The sequence below is a fragment of the Cryptomeria japonica genome, chromosome 4, assembly GCF_030272615.1.
Source record: "Cryptomeria japonica chromosome 4, Sugi_1.0, whole genome shotgun sequence".
Classification (NCBI taxonomy): Eukaryota; Viridiplantae; Streptophyta; class Pinopsida; order Cupressales; family Cupressaceae; genus Cryptomeria; species Cryptomeria japonica.
Genome location: NC_081408.1, coordinates 189,433,035 through 189,455,241, shown reverse-complemented (window position 1 = coordinate 189,455,241; position 22,207 = coordinate 189,433,035). Strand labels below are relative to the sequence as shown.

Here is a 22,207-nt window from a genome sequence, read left to right as displayed (position 1 = left end):
TGAAATAGATCAAGCGGTGTAATATTTTTGATCTAGAGTGATGGACCAAGGGATTGATAGGTAAGGTTCAGTCAATAAAAGTGTTTTTTTAGAAAGATAAGAAGATAGGTTTTAATAAAATATTTGGGAATGGGGAGGACAATGCCAATACAAAGATAAGTGGAATGGGATAATAGGACTGATGAAAAAGATTGATCACAACAAGTTCTTTGTAAGAAAAATGGGAGGGACCCATTTTGGTGTCAGGAGAAGTTACCCTAATACTTGTTGGAGGATCATTAACAACATTATTCTAATAATTCGGACTTTACCCATGGAAATCTCAAATCATTAACTTTTATATTTATTTTAAGGTGCTGCAGTTTGTCATCTATGTGATCAAGCAGCTTCACCACCTTTAATAGTAGATTTACACAATAACCAAATTAGTTAATGCTTTAATATGTTTCGATGCCCATCTAGACTTATAGCTTTTCAGTTTTGATCAACCCTTTGCATTGTAATGGGTGCAAGCCACCGATATGTGTGTTAGAAACTTAGTAGATCCATAAATGAGATTAAAATTCTTGACCATGGTTCTTCTGCAGGTGCCACTTTCTGAGCTCGCAGACAAGACAGTTGGCTTATATTTTTCTGCTCATTGGTGCCCACCATGCCGAAGATTCACCCCGAAGCTTATACAAGTATACAATGAGCTCAAGCAAAATGGAGAATCTTTTGAGATTGTTTTCCTCTCTAGTGACACAAGCCAACAAGCTTTTAAACAATACTATGCAAGCATGCCATGGTTAGCTCTTCCATCTGGAGACAAACTCGAGAAGATCTAAGCGAGTACTTCCACGTTATAGGAATTCCATCTTTGATAATAGTTGTCCCTGATGGAGAAACTGTAACAACAGATGGGACAATGATTGTCTCTATCCATGGGGCCAAGGCTTATCCCTTTACTGATCCTTGTGTTGCAAAGCTGGAGAAAGAAATAGAAGCAGAAGTAGAGAAATATCCAAAGGAAATAATGCATGGCCTACATAATCATTCTCTGGTATTGACTCGGAGGAAGCTATACATTTGTAATGGGTGTCGGGAAGTTGGGTTTGGTTGGTCTTTCTACTGCCAAGGATGTGATTTTGATCTTGATCCAGATTGTGCTTTGAAGGATAAGCACTCTGATGGGAATGAGAAACGACAGATACAAGACAATGATTTTGATAATGATGGCAAGGGGACATAACTCATTTTGTGAAGGAGATGCTTGTCGAAGGGTTTAAGGAAGCAAGAAAAAAAGGTTTTCCTAGGGCTTTTTACAATAGACTTCTCAATATAGTATTTGGAAGATTGTATAGGCAGTTTGAACAGAATATCCCTTTCTCTATTGTTGCGCACAAGCTTTTATTGTCTGAAGCATTTTTCAATCTCTCTCTCTTGGTTGCCAACATAAGCTTTGATGAACTAAAACTATTTAGTATTGTATGATCTCAACATATCACAGGGAACAGGGTCTTTGGCCACTGAATATATTTCAACTGCTTTTGGATATTTATTCTCCGAGTCCCGTGTCTAATCTTTGGTGTTTTAAATTGCAAATAACTTATAGAGCTTAGGATTTTCAGTAAAAATATGAACCCTTATATCAGCGAAGACAAGCTTGTCATGTCGACTTTAATCCTGAATATATGAAGGCATTTCTTATAACTTTAATTTTCTGCGTTTGTGTATGCGTATTGTCTTATCTAAGCCATAAATTAATAAGAATTGTTACTTAAAATGTGGTGGTCAATTATATTTGACAAGTAAGAAGTTACATGAGAAGATGAAGAACCAAGCTAAAGGCTAGTTAGAACATTTATATAATGTGGATGTGGAAATCATTGCAGAATGAAGAAGGGATATAAATACCCTACAGGAAACACTTGATATTATATAGATCTGCATCACTATTTCACATGTATGGACTCCTAAATACCCTTATGGTATCATCATCAAGATAGAACAAGGGAAGAGAATGAATAGGTTTGAAGTTGTAATCCTATACGAAGGAGACTCATTGAAACATCTAAGGTCTTGTCAACCTATTTGTGAAGAATATGCCCATGTAAACCAAGGTAAGGAGTTGATTTTATCAATGAAATAGTGTTTAGAAGATTATCATAATATTTTGAAGATTTATAAGTCATTACGAAGAGAAGTTTACAAGCATGGGAAAGATATATGAAAACCTTTGGGATAGTTACATTGCAATATTAACAATGAACAAATGTTCAACTTTACAAAAATAGTGTAGTATTTGTTGTAACAAGAAAATGATGAGTACATGGGCTTTAAAAAGTAAAAGGGTTAGTCTTGTTAAACCCCAATACTTATCAAAACCCTAGGGAAGGGATTGGTGAAGATAAGTGCATAGTTTTGTTTCAGTGTCCCAAAAGTTTGAACGTTTTATGGAGTTTATGAGGCTATCTAAAACCCTTTTTAACTATTAAATTGATGCTCCAAGCAATTATGTGTGAATGAAATAATGAGATAGTTTGAAGGCAATGTGCAAATCAAAGAAAATAATATCAATTATCACAAGAAAAGTTTTTTCAAATATAACTAATCTTTATAAAGGGTCAATGAGAGTGAGTAATGGCACGATGGATAGGTCGAGCACAAAGAAGTCAAAGCTAACAAAATTGTCAGGGAAGAAACAATAGGTTTACATTGTCATTGGAAGAGTTTATAGATCTAATAAAGGGTTTAGTAAATTTGAAGAGGAAGGAAAGGTATACAAAGAAGAATGCAAGGAAATGGTTTAATTATCCTTCGCATCAATAAGACTATCAAGTTAGAATGTTAACATTCATTCACATAGAACCACTGTCAAGTATGTGAAAAATCTACAAAAGTGGTAAAAGATTGGAAAGGCCATTGATAGGTTTGTTAAAAGTAGTGTTGATAGCTTGCAATGTTAAAGAGAGAATCACCAACTCAAAGACACTTATGGACAATCATATCTTTGAAAATAGTTACATGACCACTCAAGATCAGTTGAGTATCAAGGGTCCTACTCAAAATTGAACTAAACATAGGAATGTAAATAATTTCAAGAAGTTTATATGAAGTGTATAGGTTTTGGGACATTATTTTAGATATTTAGAGAATCTAGAGACCTATATAATCATCAAAAGTCCTAGTAAAATCTTGTTGAAAATATGCACAAGATAGTCTAGAGGCATTGATGTTGTCAAATTTCTTTGAAGCCATGAGACCATTAAGAAATTTTCAAAACTTGTGGAAAGCTTGCAAAGTTTGTGAAAGGTTACAAATACTATTGATAAGTATTTGAAGAATATTGATGGTGGAAATTATGAATATCAAGAAATGGAAAAATACAAGGCACTTTTGTTAGGGTAGAAGCATCTCGTGAATGGTTCTAACATTACTCTATTATAAGTTCCTTAAAGATCAAGAAGGATGAACATAAAAACATATTATGTATACACATAGAAAACCATATTATGTATAGAAATAGAAATTTTTAATTACAAGATACTATCAAATATCAAAGTGTAAAAAATGATCAAGAAAAAATCTTCTCAACAATAACAACAAACAACACTATTTCATCTTCTAATCTTTAATCCACCACATATGTTATATCACACAAATTTTTGAAATCAATTGTAATGCTATGCCTATTTTAATTTCAAAATCTTTACAACATCATATATTTTAATTCAAAATTTTATTTTATTTATAAATGAATTTAAATATAAAGGATAGTAAGCAAAATATTGCTTTGTTGTCTTATTTTTTTTCTTGTAACTAGAGAGATATGCGGTGAAGTAAAGTTAGCGAGAGAGGTTGAAGCCTGGATCTAGTCCAAACATCTCACAATGTAAATTGTCAATTATCTTACTGTAGAGATTTGTAGTGTATTTTATTATTATATGTCAAAAATAAATTTGTATGGATTTAAAAATAAATATGAGTATATACTTTAAGAATTATAATGTACTACTATTACTATTTTCTAATTGTTTGCAATTAAAATACATTGCATGATGGAAGAAGCTTGAACAAATCCCATAAGCTGGCGTTTGAGAAAGGTTTTAAATATTTTAGGTAACCTCTTCTTTGAAACAAGTTTCCATTTGGTTGGATTAAAAAAATATGAAAAATGATAAGTTAAGGGGAATCTACATGGACTAGCCACATAAATTGTCAATACTTAGAATGTGTTTCTTAAGTTCAGCCAACATGTTCCATGCCAGAGACACACATGTTATCTATTTAAAGATATTTGAATTCATACATTTAAGTGATGTAAAAATTATTTGAATTATATATAACACATGTCATATATATATATAAATGCTCTTGTTCCAGGGGTTGAGTTTAGTTGCTTGACATGTTGGGTTATGATTGTGGAAACCCAAGTTTAATTTCCTAGAGCGACTATAAATGTTGAATTCTATGTTGTGACTCTTTATCTTCCAAATGAGATGGTTTCTAAATAAGAGTGGATTTCTAAGTAGTGACTCTTAATATTCCAAAAATGATTTCTAAAATGTTTCTCTCATAAGAAACTTATATTGATATAATGTTGATGCTCATACGAATAATATATTTATAATGAATATTCAACTCAAAAGAAAAAAACAAATACCCTTAACAGCTAGATCAATATAGGAAAATCCGAAACACCAAAATGCTACGAGTCAGTATGATTCATTATATAAGCAGTTGCTAATGCATGGTGCCATCATATAACTATCCTTAAAGTTGACATGACTCACATCCTGATGAGCTAACCACCCATGTTATTCCCATCACATGAAGGGTAGTCAATAACCTCAATACAATACCAGATATCACATTATGGTATAGGCCCTGAAATGCACCAATTCCATTGTTATAGCAACAACTTTTACAGTTCTAGAATATATTTGCATACAACTGCCTTTAACTTTTTCCTTCAACACTTTTTCCTTCCAACATTTGTGTCTTCTTCTAAACTCCATTTTTTCCTTCCAATGTTTCAATTCTCCTTTCAGAATTTTACTTTCCAACAGTTTGAGTCTACTTCCATACTCCACTTTTTCCTCCCAAACATTTCCAATGTCCTTCGAAGAATCTTCTTTTTCCTTCGAATGGGTCTGAAGTGGGGAAACTAAAACATTGGAAGGAAAAAGTTTAACACAGATGTATCCACATATACTCCTGAAATGTTTACACATGGAAATCTCTAATCATTGTCTTTTATATTTATAATAAGGTGCTGTAGTTTGTCATCTCTGTGAATAAGCAGCTTCACCTCCATAAACATTAGATTTACACAACCACCAAATCATTTAATGCTGTAATGAGTTTTGATGCCAATCCGGAGTTATAACTTTTATGTTTTAATTAACCAATATGTCTGTTAGAATCTTTGTAGAGCCATAAATGAGATGAAACTGCTTGGCCATTATTCTGCTGCAGGTGTCACTTTCTGAGCTCGCAGGCAAGACCGTTGGTTTATATTTTTCTGCTCATTGGTGCCCACCTTGCAATTCATTCACACCAAAGCTTGTAAAAGAATACAATAAGCTTAAGGAAAATGGAGAAGCTTTTGAGATTGTTTTCCTCTCTAGTGACAATAGCAAATATTCTTTTAAACGATACTATGCAAGCATGCCATGGTTAGCTCTTCCATTTGGAGACAAACTCAAGAAGGATCTAAGCGAGTACTTCAACATTAAAGGAATTCCATCTTTGATCATAGTTGGCCCAGATGGAGAAACTGTGACAAAAGATGGCAGAACCATCTTTTCTGTCCATGGGGCCAAGGCTTATCCCTTTACTGCTGCTTGCGTTGCAAAGCTGGAGAAAGAATTAGAAGCAGCAGTGGAGAAATATCCAAAGGAAATAAAGCATGGCCTGCATAAACATTCTCTGGAATTGACTCAGAGAGAGCACTACAGATGTAATGGGTGTCGAGAAGATGGGTTTGGTTGGTCTTTCTACTGCCAAGGATGTGATTTTGATCTTCATGCAGATTGTGCTTTTACGGATATCCACTCTGATGGAAATGAGACATGATTTACAGGGCAGATTGGTTATTGTCGAAATCAAGGATTTCGTGAATGAGGACAAGGGAGTACAAGTCATTTGTGAAGGTTATGATCGTCAAAGGGTTTAAGCAAGCCAGAAAGTAAGGATTTCCTATGGCTTTTTACAATCGGCTTCTCTAGAGTATATGGAAGATTATATAGGCAGTTGAACATAATATCCCTTTCTCTCTGTTGCAGTACACAAGCTTTAATGATCTGAAGCTTGTTTTCTCTCTCTCTCTTTAATGATCCGAAGCTTGTTTTCTCTCTCTCTTTCTGGCTGTGCACACGAGCTTTTATGAGCTAAAACTTGTTTAGCATTTTTACGATCTCAACAGTACCATATGAAACAGCATATTTGGCTATTAAATATATTTCAACTGCTCTTGGATGTTTATTCACATGAGCTTTTATGAGCTAAAACTTGTTTAGTATTGTTATGATCTCAACAGTACCATATGGAACAGCATATTTGGCTATTAAATATATTTCAGCTGCTCTTGGATGTTTATTCTCTGGATCCCATGTCTAATCTTTGGTATTTAAGTATTATTTGTGGTTTTAACACGCAAATCATTTATGAATGACTTAAATCACACACATTAAACTTATACTTTTAAGTTTAAAAGTGTTAAATATTCAGAATTGACTGACATTTTCTAGGTTTAATATGTTGCTTAATACATATGTTGTCACACTAAGAATACACTTCTATGTTAAAAAGTGTTAACACTCAGAGTTGACTAACATCCTCTAGACTTAATATGTTGCTTACTGTGTATGGTTTAAACCTGACCAATAAATTATAGATCGAGAATTCTGGAAACAATATGAACCATTAAATGAACGAAGGCAGGTTTATCGGTTTGGAATTTAAGAAAGGAGTATTTCTATTTTGGTGTCGAGTAGCTTATGACAATTTTATGCTTTCAGCATTAAAAAAATTTGCTTTTGTTATTCGATGATTACTGATGCATGGTTTAAATGAGATAATTTGAATGTGTTTCTATGGAAGTGGTAAGAGATTGAAAAGGGCAGTGCTAGGTTTGTTAAAAGTTTTCTTGATAGTTTGCAATGTTAAAGAGAGAATCACCAACTCAAAGACTCTTAGACTCTTATGGACAATTATATCTTTGAAAATAGTTACAAGACCACTCAAGATGAATTGAGTATCACGGATCCTACTCAAGAATGAACTACAGATCAGAATGTAAAGAATTTTAAAAAGTTAATATGAAGTGTGCAAGTTTTGGGGCATTATATTAGGTATTTAGAGACTCTAGAGACCTATATAATCATCAACAGTTCTATTGAAATATTGAAATCTTGTTGAAAACATGTACATGACAATCTAGAGTCATTGATGTTGTCAAGTTCCTCTGAAGTCAGGAGACCATGAAGAAATTTGTCAAAGTTGAGGAAGCTTTGCAAAGTTTGTGAAAGGTTACAAATAGCGTTGATAAGTATTTGAAGAATGTTGATGGTGGAAATTATGAATATCAAGAGATGGAAAAATACAAGGCATTTTTTATAGATAATAATAAAATATAAGGCACTTTTGCTCTTTAGAGATCATTATCTCCTATAGAGGAGATAAAGAATAATTATAAGTTCCTTAAAAATCCCAAAGGGTGAACATAAAAACATATTATGTATAGAAATATAAAATCATATTACAAGATACTATCTAATATCAAAATGTAAAAATCATTAAGAAAAATCTTCTCAACAATAACAACAAACAATACTATTTCATCTTCTAATCTTTGTTCCATCATATATATTACATAACACAAATTTTCAAAACCAACTATAATGCAATTTTAATTTCAAAATCGTTAAAACGTTTCTTTGTTGTCTTATTTTTTTAATTGTAATAGGAGAGATATGAGGCGAAGTAAAGTTAGCAAGATAGGTTGGAGCCTAGATCTACTCCCAATTTCTCGCAATAATTTTTGTAGTAAGTAATAGGTGTAAATTGTCAATCATATTATTGTGCACATTTGTAATGTATTTTATTATTATATGTCAAAAATAAATTTCTTTGGATTTTAAAATATATATGAATATATAATTTAATAAGTATAATGTACTACTATTTCTATTTTATAATTGTTTGCAACTAAAATATATTACACGATTAAAGAATCTTGAACAAATTGCATAAGGTGATGTTTGAGAAAGGTTATAAGTTTTATTTTTAAAACACGTTTTTAAAATATTCTAGCTAACCTCTTCCTTGAAACAAGTTTCCATCTGATTAGATTAAAAAACTATGAAAAATGACGAGTTAAGGGGGATCTACATGGAGTAGCCACCTACATAGTCAACACTTAGAATGTGTTACTTATGTTTAGCTGACATATCCCATCTTAGAGACACACATGTTATCTATTAAAATATCTTTGAATCTATACATTTAGTTGAAGTTACACACACACACATAAACATTTATATATATACACACATATACATATATGCATATGTATATATGTATATATAGATATGCATGTATGTGCATATATGTATGTATGTATGTATCTATATCTATATCTATATATGTGTGTGTGGAGAGAGAGAGAGAGAGAGAGAGCAAATGTCCTTGTTCAAGGGGTTGAGTTTAGTTGGTTAAAATGTTGGTTTTTTTATGCAGATATTCTTGGAGTAGATCCTAATCACCTAGTGGTCTTGGTTGCTCTCATCAACCCTCTAACTCCTCAAGCCCATCCAATGGTACTTGGTAGGGGTTTTCTAGTTAGACCTTTAAGGCCTAATTCATTTTGGCTTTCCTGCAAGGTATAGCCACTGATATTTAACAACCAACTCTTCCTATTGAGGATTCCACCTCAAGCCCTAACACACTCCCAAGGCTTCAACAACCTCTGCAAAGGATCTTACTTCTTGAACATGTTCTATGTGAGAAACATGAACTTACATAGTGTCTTTGATGTCTTTTAGGGATTTTATCACCTTCAATCCCATCTCCAAGCTTTCCCAACCTCACTTTGGCTCTACAGGCTCCAAATAGGCCTAATACAATTAGCCCTCCTATGGCGGTTTTTAGGACTTGTTTCAAAACTTCCCACACAAGGCTACAAATAAATTACACTTATGGACACCCTTTTTAGAGTTACATACAATATCTGAAAATTCCATCTGGGTTCTCCGTACACATGGGGTAACCAAAACTATTCTATTTTCAAGGGTTTTAGGCCTACCCAGGTGACTTGCAAAGATGGCTTTGGAAAGCTTCACCATTCAAAACATCTGCCAAAAATGATCATGGATTATTTAAGGGCACTCATAGGGGTCTCCAACCATGTCTTAAATTTTATTCCACCAATCCACATGTCCTCTGAAATCGCACATCTTCTATTTTCCTAAACTCACCAACTCCTAGCTGTGAGCCTAGGGTATCATTGTAGAAACACCACAAAGGCCTGAAAAACCAAAAGACCTACTCTAAAAATATTTATAGATGCTAACCTATCATTCCACATGATTTCAACTGGTGCCATCAATGGATGCTCAGGTTAGAGCCATTTTACCCTTAATCCCTAGTTTGCAAGGGTTTTACACCTAGTCACAGAGAATGGATTAGATCTTTGCAACTAGACACAACCAAATTTGATAATCTACCTTATTAAAAATTAGACTAAAAAAACTCTCATATGCTGCAATGAGATTCTTCTGACAAGTTCGTACTGAACCATACAATGCAACAAAAAAAATAAAGAAAACTGTCAAAACGGTGTCCAAACAAGATTTCCTTAGAACTCAAAAACTTTCTTTACATTCCAGGTCCTCTAACCCATACAATGAAGTTGTTTTTGGCTTTAAACAACCCGATTTAGTTGGTTGAACCAACTTTTCAATGCCAATCATAAAAAATGCAACTTTTACATCTCTTCAACCTAAGAATGCAACTTTGCACTCAAGTGAATTCCAAGGCTCAAAAAGGCCCTCAACGCATTCTAGGAGACTTAACAACAATTTATTGCACCCTCTTACATAATGAACCTGTTCTAGAGTAGTGCACCTATGTTCACCATCAACATTACAACTTATAGGATATCAACATCCTGAACACAACAAAATTTTGGACAACTCAACCATGGCTTCATTGAGTCCCAAATGGTTGGTCCAATTATTACAACATGATAGACACAAAAAGACTTAGAAAAAACCAGAATTTCTTGGAGTGATGTGTGTGCCCTGTACCATACTCCCCTGGGACAAAGAACTCAAGTCCTTTGAGTTAAGAGGTCTGCAATTTCCACACCATGTTGAAGCATATATGATTCTGACATCCACATACCCTCTGATTCAGGTAACCCTTCCCACTTGACAAGATAATGCTTGTATACTCCTTTCCTTCTCTTCTTTACTACCTTGGTGTCCAAGATACTTTCCAACTTGACCAGTTGGCATGGTGGCAAATCTCTCACCCAATTTTCAATACCCTATGATAGAGACCACATACATTAAAGATAAGATAAATACCCAAGATGGGAGGGAGTTCAACTTCATATGCATTCTGACCATATTTGTGCACCAACTTGAGATGCCCAATCTTCTTCATCAATATCTTAGTAGGTTGCTTTTTTGGAAGTCTCTCCTTCCTTAGGTATGCTAGGACCAAATCTCCAATCTTAAATTGCACATTCCTTCTTGTTGTAAGGTTTGCCTTACCTTATCATGCACTTCTTTGATACCTTCTGCAAAATTCTAACCTTGTGCACTCTTAGGTGCCATAGAACTAAGATCTCTGAGCTCTAGTATGCCCGTAGGATGAAATCCATACACTATCTCAAAGGTAATTTTACTTGTGCTTTGGTTAATTGAGTCATTGTATCCATATTCTACCTGGATGAGTACTAAATTCCAAGTTTACCCATGTTGTTTGGTGAGGCATCTTAATAGATTACCCAAGGATCTGTTTACTACCTCTATCTGACCATCTAATTGAGGATGATAGGAAGATGAAAAGGATAATTTTGTGCCCAGCTTTCTCCAAAGTGTCCTCCAAAAGTGGCTTAAGAACTTCACATCCCTATCATTGACTATGCTAATTGGAAGGCCATGAATTCTAACTATCTCCTTGAAGAAGAGTCCTGCAATATAGGTGGAATCATTGGTTCTCTTGCAAGGTATAAAATGTGCCATTTTGCTGAACCTATAAACCACTACATACACACTGTCAAATCCCCTTGGAGTTCTTGGTAAGCCTAACACAAAATCCATGCTCAAACATTCCCAAGGCCTCTGAGGTATGACCAAAGGTTGGTATAGACTTGCATTATTTGATGAACCCTTTTCTCTTTGATAGATTGCACATTGTTCTACAAATCTTCTCAATTTTTATTGCAACTTGGGCCAACGGTAAAACCTACTAACCTGCTCCATAGTTTTATCTATGCCAAAATGACCTCCTAGACCTCCTTGATGCTTTTCTTGGATTATGTTTTGCCTCATAGAACATTGGGGAATGCAAAGAAGGTGTCCCTTGAATAGAAAACCCTCTTGTATCATATACTCTGAATAAGAGACATGTGAAATGTTAGAAAAATTAGAACAAACAACATATATCTTTGCAAAATCTTTATCATCCTTGTAGAGGTCTTTTAACTCAGAAACATAACACTTGACCCTACTTGTTTTTCCTCCTTTGGATTAGGTAATGGATCCATTTGATACTTCTTTCCATTCTTGGTGATAAGGTAACTATTCCTTTCTAGACATCATGACAGGCTTTCACATCATATTGCCAAGGATGACCCAAAAGCAAATGATAAGCATCCATAGGCAATATGTCACATAGAAGTTTGTCTTTGTAGTCACCAATCTCAAAGTCCACCCATGCTTGTTCATCAACTAAGACATGTTGACCCCGGTTGAGCCATGACACCTTATAGGGAGTGAGATGAGGTAATCTTTTCAGCTTGAGCTTATCCATTATTTCAACTGAGACAATATTCTCTGTGGAACCAGAATCCACAATCACCTTACAAATTTTCCCATGTGACTTACAAGTGGTCCTAAATAAACTTTTCCTTTGTGGTGGCTCTTGAGTTTGGGGTATCTTTAGCATTGTTCTTCTCATCATTAAATTTTCTCCATTTGTCACTGGCCTTGCCTTACTGATTGGAGAGGTCTCACTTTGAGTATCCTCCTCTTGCACTAACTGAGTCCTTCTTTCACCCATGTATGAGCTTGTTGAACTTGAGGCTTTCCCCGGGAACCTACTCATGGTATGTCCAACTTGATTGCAGTGGTAACACCTACCGGTGAAGACTGAATTTCCTCTCCCTGAGCTTCCAAACCTGCCCCTAAAATTGATTCTTCCCCTAAAGGATCCTCTATATGTTCCTCTTTGTGAGTCTCCACTTCCTTCTTGGTTTTTTTGTTATTCACTTCTTGTAGTATTCTACCCTTTGCCAAAGGTTCCTCTACCTCTGAAATTCTTACTACCTCTATGCTTTTGATTTTGATCACTTCTCCTTTTGATCTTTTCCTTGGTGGGACTATCATTAATCCTAACATTTTTTTAATACAATTCCTTGGGATCCTTGGTTCACACAAACATAAATGAATTAAACGATTCCTTATTCATGAAGGGATAATACTTTACCTTGATAATTCATGATTCTAGATGCTTAATCTATGATGAAATATTATTCAACAAGATGAATCCATCATTACAAGTTCGAAATATTGGTATTTTTTATGTTATTCTCTTAATTTTTTCTAGATTCGATTATGTCTGCCCAATCAATTCCAAAAAAATTAAGAGAATTACAATATGGATTGTGGAAAACTCATAGCATTAATTTTTAATGTTTTCATCGAGAAGAATAATAAACTAAACAATGGCATCTCAATCAAGTTGGTAATATTTTGTGGTAGGATGGAAATAGTGTGGGATTGTTAGGATTAGGTTTTTATTAGGATCAATGAGATCAATGTGGACACTTTGATCCTGATTTGGTTGTAGAAAAGTTTGATTTTATGTTGTATAAGGATGTTTATGTATAAATAACTATTTACCTTGCTATGTGGGTGAATTTATATTATGCTTGATGTCTCCTTTGTCATTTAGATCTTATATGTACTCAATTATATGCATCAATAGGTGGATCATCTAATAAGTTTTATGAGTCTTATGGATCTTGAATCATATAGATAATATGAAAGGTGTGCATTACCCTCAATTATCTTTATATGTGTGGAATTATAGAAATGATATTGTAAGGGTATTTGTAATAGCTTGAAGATCCATATAAATAGCAACTCTATTGTTAATGGCATTCTTATCCTTATGGAAGACCAATGGTTCTTGAGAAGGGGTATGAAATAGATCCTCAAATTCAAGATTTTGACTAGGATTCCCTTATATCATCCATTTTATAATCTCTTTCATATATATTCTAGGTTTCTGAGATGGTTGATCCTATTCTTGAATCATGTATATACCTAACTAGTTTCATCGAATAGCTAATTAGTCTTAGAATTTGTCATGTTTTTGTATTATCTTTGATCATTTTGTTCTTTATTCATAAGATGATTAGTAGTAGGAATCTCATTATGGGACTCAAGATATGAATACTCATATTCAACTATAAATGATTGAATATGATCATCTTGGTCAATAGATCTATTCCCAATGAGGTGTATGTTAAGTGAATTAGAGTGAATTTTTGTTTCAATACCATTAAGAGAAATTTTGAGACACATTTCTCAACATTCTCCCACTTTTCAAAGGCATTATTGTTGAATGGTTGAATGGTTCAAAATACTGAGAGGGGGGTGAATTATTATTCAAATAGAAATTAAAAATTTCCCTATATATTAACCATAGTAATTAATCTCATCAACATGAATCAACAATTGCAGAACGAATGAACAACATAACCACAAAATGAACATCAAATTTTTATACATGGAAAACCCAAATTGGAAAAACCATGGAGAGGGTTAACTCTCAAGATAATATAACTAGTTATATGGTGTACAAAAAGGGATGGCTCAATGTTGGATGTCTTATTGTTTGAATACAAAATGGCTAGCTACTGCAATACAAAGTGACTCACTTGCATAATGCTCACTACAATAGAAATAAGTGAACTGAAGAAAATTGCATCTCCAAATGCATGAAGTCAATTCCAAGATAAGTTCAGATATCAACTCATAACAGCTCACAATAGATCTGATAAAGGGTCTTTCCAAACCATCTACAACTGCCTGTAATAGATCTAGTAAGAGATTATTGCATCACTGTGACTGTACTCTGCTAATCCAACTGCTTGCAGTAGATCCAATAAGGGATTAGTGAAACACTATCTACACTTTGACTCTTCTACACACACCTTCACTCTTATATCATATTCCACTACTCACATTGTATATTGGTCGCTTACTTCTCTCCTATCCATAACTTTGTCACTCACAAACTTCTTACTCTACTATTCACCACACACTTACACATCCACATATCTTCTATATTTATATATACTGGTAAGAACATACACCAATATAATATGTTGGCCAAGAACAAGTGATTTACACAAAGATACATTGCCCAGATCAACACGCTACACAAACAAGCCTCAAAGAAAATAGGTAACCAAGTCGACCTTCATAGATCTTCGACATGCTTCCTTAATTATCATAACACATGCTTCAATGTCGAAACACAACAAGTGTCAATCAAACTTATAGACAAAAATTTCAATCATAACGACTTCTGATGAATACCATAGGTTTCAGAGCATAGAACTCATAGAACATAATGTAATACAAACATTCAGGTGGCAATACAACTGATACAACTAACACTCTCAATACAACAACAAAACACAAGATTATGAAGCAAGGGATCTTCCGAAAACAACTTAGTAACCCAATACATACTTCTTTTCTCAATATCACATACATACCTATCTTCCATTGCTGCTCAACATCACATACATATCTATCTTCCATTGCTTATCAACATCGCATACATACCTATCTTTCATTACTACTCAACATGCTACATTCGGTCTAACCGGATCATCGGGTTTGACATCAATAACAATATTCACACAAGTCTAACAATTACAAGTGAAAAGATAGTATCAACACCATTAACCTAATTTTTATGGGCCAAGAAGCCCATAGACTTATGACACCACTTAAATTTCTAATGCACATTGGTTTTGTCAATGCATCTACAAAATTATTCCAAGTGTTAAATTTTTCCATCACCCTCTCATTCTCTACCATTTCTTGAATAAAATGGTAATAGACATCGATATGCTTCATTCTTGTATGAAATCTTATGTTCTTTGCAAGATGTATTTCTATTTGAATTTCACAATGAACCATAATGGCTCATGCCTCTAACACAATATATAAATATAAAATATTATGCTAAATGGATTCCTTATAAGAACAAGTTGGTATCATGTACTCTACTTTTGTAGTGAAAAACTAAACCACTATATATCACATAAAGAGGCAAACATAATGAAAACATTTATGCTAATGGATCTTTTAATATCAATATCTCAAACACAATTTAAATCAATAAATTCATGAACATTGATAAAATATATATTCCATATAGGATAACCATGACAACATAATAAATACTTATAGGTACATCACATATACTTCAAGGCCCTCTTCACTACATCAGAATATACCCATCTAGGAATAACTTCATAAATTAACTATGCACTCCCTCTACTAGAGAAATGTTTTATCTTACTCACAATGAAATCATAAATCAAACCCTTGACTACACTAGGATATGGTTATTTAACCATATCCTCCATATCATAAGGATCATTTAGAAACTACTCAATAGATATCTTTACCTCCATCATAAAAGAAACACTCAATCACCTATACTCTATCTTATTAATCATCTCTAATACTAAGTTCACATACTTTTCTCCAACAATTTTTTTTTGTTCACTCTATCTCTTTTGATTTTTTTCTCCAGGATGTACTGAGCTTACCCTAAGATACTTTCTAAGAATATTCATCATCCATGTCCATCTTATAAGATTCTATATCATCCAGGACACCCATAGCCTTAATTACAATTTGAGGGTCATCAATATAAGTAATCAAAGAAAATATACATCTTCAATTAGAGGGAGAACACCTTTCTATTTTTTGTCATTGTTGAGTGGACCTCCTCAATGACTAAGCTGGATGTTATATACATCTTTTTAAGAACCATCTAATATCTCTTCATTTTTGCATTCTTCATGGGCTTCTTGATCAACTTTCTTAATATTTGAGGTTATCTGAATCACATTTTTATTTTCATCCTCTTTTAGCTACAATACTGTGTAAGAATACTTAAATTGTCTAAAGATAAAACTCTTTCTATACAAAAATTCTTATCCATAGAGCGTTGAAGATTGTATCCTTTCATATTATCACCATAGCCGATGAAATTACATTTTACATCCTTGTTCTCCAACTTTTACCATTTTCAAGTGTTTTAACTTTCTTAAAAAACTAGCATTTCATACTTTTTTTTTTTAAGATTAATTACGTAATTTATTTATTCTATTATAATAATAATATAGTCTCATTTAGCTCAAAGGACTAGTTAGTCTTAATACATTGTTTAGCAATATCATTTGATAAGAAAAAATGCTATTTACTTTTACAAGGAAAATTTAATACACTAGAAAAATAATTAAGAAAGGTGATACAATGGTCAAGGAAACAAAAAACTAAAAGTAGGAGGTGGTCAAAATTTTGGCTTATACATAATTCACAAGCATGTATCTTAAAGAATCCATTAAAAAACCATATGGTCCTATCTGACATTTTTGATTCACTATAACTAAATTTATCTAGGATTATGTTGATTTCATATAAGCCCTCATCTTTCCAGCCATCGACCTTGCATATGCACAATTCATTCCTTCAATGAGAATCTAAATACAAAAAAATCTTGGGTATGTTGCAAATAACTATGCCAAACTAGATATAGACCGCTGAACTTGCAAAATACATGCTCCCCACTATGCACACATATCCAAAGGTTGTTAAAGAATGCTCAAAGAAATGAATCCATCAATTGACCAAATGTCTAAATCAAATAGTCTAGTAAATAATTGTACCATTCTAGCATGGTTCCTTTGAGAGACTACGAGAATAGTCTAAGCAAAATATTATCTTGAACTTGTGGAAATTTATGCAAAGAGTAAGGAAAGAATCAATATACAAGCAAGTATGTCCATCACCATTAATTCAATCAAACTTTGGAATATTGATCTCTTGGGGAAGGTTAGCATTAAGAATACACAATGCAAGTGGGCTATGATGATAGTATAGTTGAAGAGAGGACTAATTAGGAGTATTTGTATGATTAGCAAGTTGTTAAAGTTGCCCCATATTTTTTAGTATGGTGTTAAGTACAAGATTCATAGGAAGAGGTGGAAGAGGCAAATTGTACATACCAGCACTAGCATTAGCACCAAAATTGACACCAACACCAGGGCCATAATGAACACCAACACCAATATTAAGGCTAACTCCTAAACTACAAGCATGATCTATGGAAGTAGTAGCCATAGATCTAGGAGTTGGACCAATATACCCCAAGGGAGTTTGAGATATATTAATGCTAATAATTCTACCAAAAGATAAAGTATTAATTTTAGGACCTATATCCACTATATGAATTGACAACCTAGGCATATGAACACCAATATGATGTCTGGAATGATGTTAGTCTGAGTTTTATGTGGCTTACGTACAATTAGAGGCACATCGGACTCTACAATCATGCTCAATGCCTTGAGTACCTCAAGGCCTTTATGATCTTCAAGATGATCATCTCTCTTAGATTACTAATGATAGAGAAAACCTAAGGGATGTCATTCTCCAAATTTAGGAAGACTTTGATATCCATTAGGTTCTCCTTGAGGGATTCAATATGAGTAAATAAAATAATTAGATCAAAGTCATAATGCATAACAAGAGGAGACCTTGAAGGGGTATTTTTTGGACTATTATTTTGAGAGTTGGTATGAGAACCAGATGTAGTAGAACCTCTTAAATATAAACTTGAAGGAAATGATCGAGGATAAAAATGATCATCAAGATCAACTATTCCCAAGAATGTTGGGTCAAATCTCATAGGACTATATTAATCAAGAGGAATTATGAGCCTAGAAGTCGTCACTATAATATTTGAATTATTTTGGATCGTAAAGATCATACACAAGCTTCACAACCCAAGCTAACAACCTTAAGAATGGGAAATAAAAAATGAACAAAAGGGATGATTATTTTAATTCTAGGAAAAGTTTGTGCAAAAATTTTCAACAAGTTTTGAATCAAAGGTGAGTTCATGTCGGGTTCATGAAAATGTAGAGGAAACTTGAACCACTATGAAGGATGGTCAAACTCCTTGAGGAATTAGTGACTTTTTCTTCCCTCTAAGAAAACCTTTGGGATTCTTTGATGCCTAGCTTTCTCATTGGAATGGTAAAGTGTACAAAACTATGAAATAATGAAAGATCCAAGTTTTTTGACTACAAAAGTTGAAAAGTGTTGGTTACCATGACTATGAAGTGAACTTTGTAGGATCACTTCTAGGATGTGCATGTAGGTTGGGGATGATAACATAGTGATAAATGTCTTGTATGAATGAGGCATAGAAGCTAATTGAAATTAAATTTCTAGATATTAAATGTGATAAAAAATATAGATAGAAATCCTAATAGAAAATAAATTTATGAAATGGACAAGAAAGAAAAAGGAAATTTCACAAAGGCCCAATCATAATGCATGTAGAATGAATCACATACTTCCTTGTTAAACTTGCACACATATGACTAATAATAATATTTTGGGTGACTGTGATAAGGGGTTTGCCAAAGTAAAATTATTATTTTGGTGTTTCCACCTCTAAAAACATCTAGATAGATAGATTTGTGATAAAATGATAATGGAGATAAATAATAGGATGTATAAAATGATATGCTACACTAGAGATATAAAATGAGCAATGCAATAAACAAGAGAGAAGAATCTTCTCTTCAACACAAGAAACTTGAAGCTTGCTAGGATGAGAAAAATCATGGGTCTCTCAAGTTGACAAATATTCACTATAGGTGATAATGGAGGTAGTGTAACTAGAGAATATGAGAAGTGATACAATATGTAGAGAATAAGCTATAAATCCAAGAGATCCTTAAAAGAGATCTAGGGAGAGAAAAATGGAATAATTTTGGCAATTTAAAGGGGAATATAGGTAACATCCTGATGTTGGTGGGAGTCAAAAAAGGAATTACACTGTACTAGAATTAGCATGTGTAATTTCTCAATGGCTACCTTCAGTCATGGATATTTGTGGGACGAATGTGTAGTGCGCAAACATCTCCATGGTGTGTAGGTGTCCGCAAATAATACTGTGTACTTTATTCTGTCCACATCATGTTTTAAAAAGGTTGGCTCATGCTCACCACATGTTGGCATGATGCATGTTCCTAGCGCTCCTTTATTTTCCTTGTTTATTAAGCCGTGTACTCCTGATGTGTGGCATTTTGTTTGCCAAAACTGAAGGGGCTAGGCCTACAACTTTCCAAGAACGTTGCGATATGTGGTAGCTCCTCAGGAAGTCTCAAGGTTGTAGTTTGCAGAGACCAACCCTCTTTCCCTCCTATTGCCATATGTCTTCCATAGTAGTGGCCCAAAGGGTTTCACGTTTTCATTTACAAGTGAACAACCAAGGGATCCTTTTTTATTTGAATAACCACACAACAGATGTAGTTTCGCTAGTGATCTAAGCTGAGAGTGGTTTCATTTGCATGTTTTGGATGTTGCCATAGATGCTGAGGAAGTGTCAACACTGTCTTTGGAGGATGCTTTTCTATTTTCCTAGCTCTGGGTTGTTAGGTCCTAGTCTATAAGAATAGTGATTTTTGTCTTGCAAAAGGTTATGAACTTTTATTTGAGAAAAGATATGGACAAGTATTCTAGATAAGAATTTGGCCTTTAATCTGTGATTGTAATTATGAAGAAAGGATAATTAAACAGCGCCTGTGGCCTCTATGAATGTTGTTGTTTAGTGTGCATTGATATTTTTCTGTGCATCTTTAAAATTCTGACATAACTTTAGAAATATATGCTTAATACTGTACCGATTAAACTATATTTTTACACTTGTTATCTGGTGGATGCATGGTGTATATTGCTTTATGTTTAAATGATTCTTTATTATATCTAGATCATTATTATGGGTATGTATATTGTTGAATGGGCCTTAGAATAACATGTATGTAAAGTTCTCAGTGCTTCTTACTACACCGAAATCAATTCAATGTATTGCTTTAGAATAGTTTTTCTTTTAAAGTTTATTTTTTCCCCTTTTCTCCCCCATATGAACGAAGAGCCAGCTTCTAAAATCTTGGAGGTAACTAAGTTGAAAATGTGCAGGTCCCCCATTGTTGAGTTTCCCATAAGGTTATTTTGTAGGAGTAATTCTAGTGATCAATACTTATTTTTCTGGCACTCCCGATGGGACCCACATTTGCTTATTTTCAAAAGAGGGTGTATGAGCCATAGACCAGTTACTAGGAGCCAAACTACAACAAATCCAAGTTTATTGTTACCACCCCTAGTAGCAGTCCAAGCAGTATCAGGATTTGGAGTGCAAATCCCAGTCCAGGCAGCCTTGGTATTGATGGCAGCCTAGCCTCAAAGAAATTTCGTCACTTGGAATAGTGGGAGCCCCCTTATCCCACCCATCCCTCCTACTCAATGGGATTTTATCCCTACCTCCACATTAAAAGCATTGCTGAAATTCATCAGAGATAATTCTAAAACCCCTAAGGAACACTTACAAGATGTACCTAACAGATGCACTGCGCATAATGTCACACAACAAAATGTGGCATTAAGATTTCTCATAGCTTCCTTTAAGGGAAAAACCCAAGATTGGTATAGATCACTCACACCAAATTCAATAGGAGACTGGGACCAGCTAGGAGATCGTTTCTTTGAACGATTTACCAAAAACTGAGATAGATCTTATCTGATGCAACAACTAATAACAATAAAAAGGGTCCCTTGCAAGGAGGTTATAACTGATTTCAATTCTAGATTCCAGAAGACATGGAAAAGAATACCCATATCTACTCAATTTTTTGTAGATATGGCCTTCATGTTCTATCTCAAGGCTTTCAACTCTGACATTTATGTTATGATTCAGTCTTTTAGATCAGGAACACTCTTTTGGATGCTTATGAGCTGACAGTCCAAGTAAAGAACAACCTAATCGATGAAGGGAAGCTTCCCCCAAGACTACCCATATAGGTTTTTCTTGAGTTGACAAGCCAAGCACCTGAACCATCATCTCTAAGCACATCTACCTCCCAATCTATGTATGTTTATCCAAATGCTCAACAAGCAAGCACTTTTGCTCCTTCCACTCTAGCTGTAGAGGTAAATGATATGAAATATTCACTCAGAACCTTTTCAAATGAAATTATCAACCTTAAAAGGCAACAAGAAGTTCTTTCCAAACTCCCTTTTCAAAACTACCAAGGAGGGAGGCCCCCTTATCAAGAAAATCAATATCAAGGTGGTGTGAAAGCTAATCAAGGTCAGCCAAATAACTAGCTTGTACTCACACCCACCCCTTTGCAAACTATACCTCCCAATCACAACAAAGAATCGATTGCTGGCCAAAATAACCTAGAAGATGACACCAATTTGTGGTGCTTCCCCTGCAAGGACGCTCATATGCCATGGAATTGTTTGAGAGGAATATTGCAACAAAAAGTGACTGAGGAAAGGAGTTAAGGAATGAGCCATATTGTTGGCGTATATGCTTCTCCGGGGATGTATAATGCAACAATTATGACCCAAATGTAGAGCATGTCCATGGAAAAGGAGACCTAAATCATCCTAGATCACACTCTCTTTTCATGGATGGAGGAAGAACAAACCGTTCTTACAAATGATGCCTCTACGTCATCTACCAAGATGCCTCAAGTGCAATCCGATTATAACCTCTTCTCCAAGTGCCAATTTATGGGAGATGTTGTGATACAACAACTGAAAGAAAGTACAGAGAAGCTGGTGGAATAGCTCGTTGTAGTTTCCAGTTCTCAAAA

The 22,207-nt window shown here is 34.1% G+C and overlaps 1 pseudogene; it reads left to right on the top strand.

Moving 5' to 3' along the window:
• Positions 1–22,207, top strand: part of LOC131027787 (probable nucleoredoxin 1-1) — a 166,272-nt pseudogene that overhangs the window by 72,492 nt on the left and 71,573 nt on the right.